General features: G+C 38.9%; 1 pseudogene; it reads right to left on the reverse strand.

The window, feature by feature from the left end:
* Positions 1-4,312: 4,312 nt before the first annotated feature.
* LOC104914755 (uncharacterized) lies at positions 4,313-6,182 on the reverse strand (annotated as a pseudogene).
* Between the last annotated feature and the right edge of the window lie 2,183 nt (positions 6,183-8,365).

An 8,365-nucleotide genomic window follows, 5' to 3' on the forward strand; every position in this document is an offset into this window, starting at 1 on the left:
TATATGGACATTGAATTCTATTTAAATTCTAGATCATGTTTAGGATGCGACCTGGAGGGCAGCTGTCAGATAAGAGAATTTAAGTAACTGTATGAAAATATATTTGTACACATATGCAAATAGAGTTACAAAATGATACAGACCATCTGGAGCTCCAGTACAAATGGGAGTCTGGGGAACAGTACAGCTCAGGGACCTGATATCATTAACCAGCCATCTTTCTATATGCGATGATTGATTGTATTCTTCGTGGTTGTTCTACAGATAAAACAGAATTTTCAAAAATAGAGATACAGTGACATTAAGTTATTTTGGGGTAGACAGCAATATAAGACTGCAGTATAGATAAAACAAACAAACATACAAAAAAAAATGTTATGTATATGATGAGTTAAATTGCACTAAAATTAGAATTTTCAGATTTTGTGTGTGATAGCTTTTCTATAAAATGGAAAAAAAAAACAGAGTATGGTCATTTTATGGATCTATGAAACTTTTACATTGGAAGTTCTATACTAACATGTGGAAAAGCTTCTTACTGTAAGAGTGACAGAGCAATGGGACAGGTTGCTCAGTGAGGTTTTGGAATCTCCTTCTGTGGAGATACTCGAGACCCGGCTGGATGCCTACCAGCATGATCTATTATAAGGTATCTGATTCAGCTGGGGGATTGTACTCAATGATCTCTTGAGGTGACTTCCAATCCCCGCAGTTCTGTGATTGATTCTATGATCTCTAGAAACTCAGGTAATTGTCTTCTCTTCTTGAAAGAATGAGAATTTTTCTCATGTTTATTGAATGGAAATAGTACACAAACATGTACATGCAATAACATCTGCATCACAAGTCCATATCCTGATGTACCCCAGTAAAGTGCTTATTTACTATTTTTTTACTATTGTAAACTGGAGATTATGATTGCATTTTAAAATGCCTGGAATGTGCAGCTATTGACAGACGATGAATGAGGATATAAAAGAACAATGTTTCAGCACACGAGAGAAAATAATAAAAAATGGGTAAGACTCCATTTTCCACTTTCCTTCATTGCTTTCAGCAATTAAATCTGCTTGCTTCATCATACTCTTCTTCATCTAATCCTTTGCTGTGCAAGAATTCATTAGTGAAGCCATGTATTTTAATGGGTTGTTTCAGAGCTTGGATGTTGTACTCATATACCATTTGCTTGTTAAGTGGATTCTCTGTTACAAAGTTTGGTTTTATTCATGGACTTCTGAAAAAAAAAAATATATATATAATACATATATATATATATATAAATATATAAAATATATATATATATGTATATATATATTACTTTCATGCCAGTAGAAGTGGTCTATAGGTCCCTGTTCTTTCCAGACCATTATGGTCATATCGTTCTTGCTGGATATTGCCTTCTTTGTGTTGCTGCTGTTTCCATTTTCACCTCTCAGAATTCTCATAAAACATTTTATTTCATGTATACCTTCTCTTTAAGAAGTAACATCTCTGGCCTTCCTGTTCCTCTATGCTTATCTTCTAGATGCAGTCCATCTTCCTCATGAACAGATCAGGCTCAGGAGCTGAGTTTACCATATGGAGTACTGTAAGAGAGCCAAGTGTCTGGGACCATGCTTCTTGTGAGAGAAGCTAGGGCAGTAATCATGAGAAACTATTAACATGGAAAAATATTTCTTTGGCATTCTCAGTTCATCTGGAAAGATATGAAGAATTGAGTCAGGCAACAATAGCCTAAGTATAATGGAAGAATAACTAATTATTTTTCTGTATCTCAAAATAATGTTGCCTTACCAGCGTAGTATAAACAGTAACTCAGATATTCCAAAGAGATGCCCATTTTAAATCCAAGCACATGGAGAACGTAAAATAATATGATCCAGACAGTCTTGCCAAATTCTATTTTAATTCATGCTGTCATCTGTATTAAAAGCCATTCCAAGTGCCCAAATTTGTTTTGTTTTTCTCTTTCTTGTACCTATTCTCCCCCATATGCCATAAGGATCCTTCCTCTTTGCCAATGCTTGACTCTTCACAGTCCACCCACTCATTTTTTGCCTCTCAATCTCTTTTCTTTCTATCAAGCATTCACACTTAAATGTATTTATTTTGCCTTTTAATATTTCACTTATGTTATGATGTGTTGATGTGTTCGAATTGCAGTTCCTCAAAACAGTTCTCTGACAAACTCTAGTATGCTATGTGGAAAAAGAAATGAATGCAATGGCCTTTTAAGTGCCAAATGTGACCTGGCTTCAGCTGAGAGTTGAAGGTGAAGAGCTACCACATAAACCTTATCCTCTCTTTATTACAAATAAAATAATATCACAGAAAAACTCTACCTACACTCAATTATTTTTTAATATTTTTATTTTCACTTCTTCCAAGGGATAGAAAATACAAACATAAGACATAATAGTGAGTAGCATAACAATTCAAAGCATGATTCAGACCTGAACAAACAGAAGTCTGCTAACTTTTTTAGACTTTTTTTTTTTCTGAGCGAAGGCTAAATCTTGGGATCCGGACAATTATCAATAGTCTGTTTGGTCTCTTTTCTATGACAGTTGAAAGAAAGATTTTAATTTTCATGTATTTAGTAGAAACTAAAAGACTGTGGATAGCAAGTCAATAATGGGAGAGATCTGAGACAGTTCAGCCTGGAGAAGACTGAGAGTGGATCTTATCAATGTTTACAAACATCTAATAGGCAGAAGTCAAGTGGATGGGGCCAGACTAATTTTGCTAGTTCTAGTGAAAGAACAAGGGGCAATGGGCATAAACTGGAACACAGTCTATGCTGTAAAGGAACTTCTTTACTCTTTACAGTACTCTTTACACACCACCCCATGGCTCAAAGATTTCTTGAAATGAAGCATAAGTGACGGTGGTGAGGAAAAGAAAGGGAGAAAATAAAGACAGCAAACAAGCAGAAGGGAAGGAGGGGGGTTGGCGGGAGAAGAGGAAGCTAATCATTACATAATTACTACAAAAGATTTCTTGGGCTTGGTTATAAATGTTGCCCTGATCTGTTGGACTTGTCCATCATCAGTTGAAGTGGTTACAAAGTACATGGAAGATACAACACATTGTATAAGTTGAATAAAACATGGAATCATACAAGGTACAAACATAAGAGTTGCAACATCTCACAGTAGATAAAATAGGATACCACCTGGTATGGGCCACCTGGAAGCCAGGAAAAGAAGTCAAATTCTAGGCTTTGCCAGGTTTGGACGGGAACATGGGCTATTTTCCGTACACCCTGGCCAATTTGTTTAGCAACTTTTCATTATCATTCAATTTTTAGACAACAATTAGAGTCAATTCAATACAGACACCACTGCGTGACTCTTCAGAAGTGGTGACATGAATGTTATATAATGAATAAAAGGTAGAAAGTGAAGAGACAACCATATATTTGGCAATGACCATACAATGTTACACTTCAGTTAATTAATCAAAAGCATATCTAGTCCAATTTGATAATATGTGGACTTGCCATGTAATGTTTTCTAAGATGATTTAGTGTCCTGAGAACTCTCCACTTGTGCATAATTCAAATGCTGAGAGATATGAATACTAGTTTGGCAATTGCAAGTATTGTTACAGTCTACAGAGCTTTTCACAGGATAGCGTGTGCAGGATAGCCCTCAGAATAAACCATAAGAGAGGTAATCCCAGAAACATACATATCTCTTATAGAAACTTAGGCACTTTCCAACAACTATGTTTTGGATGGAACTCCTGGACTGGTGTGACACTGAAAAGCATCAGTGCAAAAGGCTTTATAATAGATTTCTTTTGTGGCCACATCTAACAGATATTAGATGGGTCCCTTCATTCATTTCCAGTTTGTTTGGAATTTGGAAACACTGTAGAGGAGTTACATGCAAATCATAATCAGTTTGGTAAAAAAAAGAGGGCTGAAAGAAGGGGTCAAAAGAAATGGTATCACTGTGCAGGGAATATCAGTAAGTCAGGATGACCTGTAAAAACCCTGAACCCAGTTGTGAAGTTTAAGGACTGATAAGATCCAAGGACTGATATCAATCACCACCACACCCACAACAACACAAAACATAACACTATTGCAACCAAAAAATATAACCAAGAGGTATATTCAGTATTCTAGCGTGATCAAGTCTTCACTATTTCTGTCACAAAACACAAATGGTTACAATCAGCTATTAGCCTTCCTGTGTCCAACCAAAGTCCCACGGGGATCTTCTGTAAAATAAAACAAGACACCGACTTGCCCTTTCTGGGCTTTGTTAACGTGGTTAAAAAAAATGAGGGAACAATCCAGCAAGTGTTGATTTCATATTTCTTTTTCAGGGTGTCTTTAGCCTTCCAAGGTTATTTGTCAAGGGATCCCGTTAAGGTTAGGGAAACTGGTCTCAGGTTAGCTGAGTCAATCGACACAGTCTGGCCAGGGAGATAAGAGGGTTTCCCTAGCTTATCAGCCACTGAATCATGACTCACAGGGATAACCGGCAAGAGTGGTGAGGCTTTTGGACAGAAGGTGTTAAATCGAGGATCTTGTTTCCCTTTGTTGTGAGCTTTCTAATGTATTCACCCTTATCCGCCCCCACCCCGCTCACCTGGGAGGGGCGAAGACATCGGTTTTCTAATGGCTTGGATTGCCGTGCAGGTTCCCTGGGAGAGATCCTAGGACCTGGGGTTTTGCTTTCCTCAAGATTCTTGAGCTTTTGTTCTGGCCACCAGGTAACTAATTTCTCTAACCTGACTGTGGGTAACCCATTCATCAGATCTCATGGAACACCCTTTAGCCAGCCCAGTGTCCAAAGACAGTTATGTTTATGATCAATATTTTGCCTACCTGTTTTTACTGACAGTGAAACCCTTCCAGTCCCATTGAGCTTTGGTCTAGGTGGCCTGGGGGCAAGGCTGACCGCTGCAAGTCTTATTTCCCTTGGCTCAGATTTAGTGGAGGAAGAAATCACCGGCCCATATTTTCTCCCATAGTTAATTAACTCTTGGGCAACCTCCCCCCATGTCCATACTTTGTATCCTGGCTGCAGATGCTTAGAGATTACAGTTTCTTCTAACACGGCCCAAGTTCTTTCTCCCTGAGACACAGCCTCTATTTTTCTTGCAGTTGTATACCTATAGGTTTTAACGACTCTGGAAGCCCCCTAATTAGAGGGGTCATCCTTTCAGGATCAACAGGCATCATCATAGGTGATTCATGGTGTGGCTGCAGCTTTCTATCATACATCATCTGGAGACAAGCAGCCTTTTGAACACTCTACTAACTGATTAGTTTTTCCAGTAATGGCAAGAGGGTCTCCCCTTTCTAAAGGGTTGAGACCATCTGCCCAATAGGCAGCCCTTTGTGTTAAGAACCAGGGAGCACGATTGTTGCCAGTAGTTAAAAATACTCCTGGTCCCCAATAACCTTCTGCTTCCTTTTCTGTTAACCGAATCTGGTCGCCATCAGTGAGACTAATCCTCCATACATACTCTGTCTCTGATTCCTTTGGAGAGCGGCTAAAATCTTTTTTCAATTTTGCTAGTTTGGTGGCTGAGAAGGGAATTTCCTTAACATTCATTTGAGGATCTAGATCCTCGCTGTTATCGAAGGTATATTCGGTTTTTATCAAAGGACGCAATGGGGCTATTGGGGTTTCTAATTTGTCTAGTCTTTCCTTTATCTCTTGTAGTTCCTTGTGAGGAAAAGTTTTTTCTTGAGGCAAACTATGGGTGACAGTATCATTAGTATTCTTACATGTTAACAGTTCCTTAAAAGCCATCTGCAACAAAGCCGAATTACGTTTCTCTCTTTCTAATTGTTTCTCAAGGTTCACTATCTGATTCTGCAGAGTTTTTACCAGTTCTTGTGTTACTTTAGCCGATTCCTGCAGTGCTTGTATAGTTTGGGTTTCTGCCGAAGGCTTTTCATCTCAGAACTCCACGGCAGCTTTTAAAGCAGCCCCAAGTACGGCACAAATAAACGACTTTCCTTTTCCAGCTCGGGTACGAGCGTTCTTTTGCAGAACACTAATTCGCTCTGAGACACTCTGCAAGTTATACCAGTTCCATCGTGCCCAATCTACACCTGATAAAGGGGGTCGAGCACCATGTTTTTCTAAAAGATCAAATAATACATCTTCACTTTTCATGGTGTCAATGCTGTCACTCATTTTTTCAATATGCTGAAAGATCTACACTAAAGGAAGAAGAGGTGCACGTATTCAAAAGCTCAGGTAACTTCTTACCTCCCCCCAGGGAGGCACACAACACCTATTAAACAAATGCAAATGCTCCAATCGTTCTTCCCTTTCTCTGAGGGAAGCACACAAAAAGGTTCAAATTTCACACTTAAGTTACAAGGTACTTAAATCACAAAATGCAGAGAGGTCTTCCCGAGGAGGCACACACGTATTCAAAATTAATTCATACGTCCCCGAGAGGTATACACATAAAAAGTAAAGTTTCAGAATATGGAGCGGTCTTCCTGGAGAAGGACTCACATCTAAATTTTCAAAAATATCACTCTATGCAACTCCAGGTGGTGCACACAAAGAAAGTTTCAGACTATACCTGGAAGGACAACACTCACGGTGGGTATCCTGCCGACTACGCCATTAAATAAATGTCTTGCTCCGATTTATAGGAGGGAGAGGAGGTTCTTTTAATATTATATACCCGGTGTGAGATTAAGAAACAACGGTTCAAATGTTGGTCCAACCAGTTTATTATAAATCTTAATTAGGGAGATGGGGAAAGGGAGGACGGACATTATTATGAATTAAGGTAATGGGGAAGGGAAGGAGGGCGATAGAAAAGATAGAAAAGAAGAAGCAAGGAGTCTTTGTAGGCAGCAAGAGGGAGATAGTCACCACCATGGATCCAGCGTGGTTCATAGTTCAGTCATCGATCTTCAGTAGCGGTGGGTCATCGGGCATTGTTGTTCTGCTGACAACGACAATGGCAACGACGATGCTGGCAAAGGCGACCATGGCGATGACGGCCCCTTTTCAATGCTTTCAAAGTGCTCTAGTCAGCTGTCTTTGCAGTTATAGCTCAAATCCAAAGTGGCTGAGTCAGCTCTCCTTGGAGTGTCAGCTTCTGGCTCAGGGATCTCTGCAGGGAACTCCTTTGCTCCTATCTTCCTGGCCTTGCCAGCAGATAAGAGGGAGCAGGGAGACGCCAACTTGTATCTTGCCTTCACAGGATACAATGGTATTACCCCCCAGTCTCTCATAGCAAAAGGAGTTATTTGGTCACAGGCTAGATCTTCCGCCAGTAAACTGTCCTTGAGCACTATCTTCTGAAGGCAAACAGCCACACAGTGATGTTGATTGCCACACGGCAACACCCATCACTCATCTTCAAGACAAGTCAATCTTATCACAAGAAATATCTCAGGCAGTAAGCTTTGAGCCAAAAAACAAAGAAGGATTCTCACAAGACTTTACTGGCGATGTTCATTACCTGTATAAAAGAATTACAAAACGAGCAGACATATTCCAAATCTGTCTACTCACACAGTTCAACAAATTGTCAGATTAATTGTATTCTATTCTTCTCTTCTGTTGACTTTGTGTATTATAACACTTTGTCTTTGAATTTATTTATTTATTTATTTATTTATTTATTTATTTATTTATTTCCTGTTTCTTTTTTAGGCATATGTATTGTTTATCTGTGTTCAGATTTTGGTACAATGGACCTACTGCAGAACACTGCTAAGATCATCTGCAGAGCTCAATGAAAATCTATAATTCTATAATAAAGATACCTTAAAAGTTTTGGCACTCTTACAATAGTATCTGTAAGATGTGCAGCTAAGCCATGACATTTTATAAGAAATCAAAATACTCCTTACATTACTTAACTTTATGAGAGAAAAAGAAAGGAAAGAGAGAGGTGGAGGAGTGTATGCGTGTGTGTATGTGTGTGGAGGTGGGGGAAAGAGAGAGAAAGAGGAACAGAGAAAGAAAAAATCATCAAGATTCTTGGTCCTAGAATTGATACAGAAAACAGGGATAGGATGTCCAAGGTCTGTGAGAGTACTCATCCAGATGTTTCAAAGTATCAAAGTCTTCATGCCCCCAAATTTCTCTCAGGCTTGATATAATTATATTATATCACTGCTATAATTATGAGGTTCACAACAAATGTCTGTTAACTTTTCAGTAAACTGTTTCACAATAAACAAGTTTGCAGTCAAAACATCTATAGCAAACGGGTGTTTTAAAAAAGTAAGGTCATCACAGAATCTGAGAATAGCAGAGTTTGGAAGGGACTTCAAGAGGTCATAGAGTCCAATAACCCTGCTAAAGTAGGTACCCTACTCAAGACAGGTCTTCTATATCTCCATAGAAGTAGAATTCAC

This window comes from Meleagris gallopavo, chromosome Z, assembly GCF_905368555.1.
Source record: "Meleagris gallopavo chromosome Z, MGAL_WU_HG_1.1, whole genome shotgun sequence".
NCBI lineage: Eukaryota > Metazoa > Chordata > Aves > Galliformes > Phasianidae > Meleagris > Meleagris gallopavo.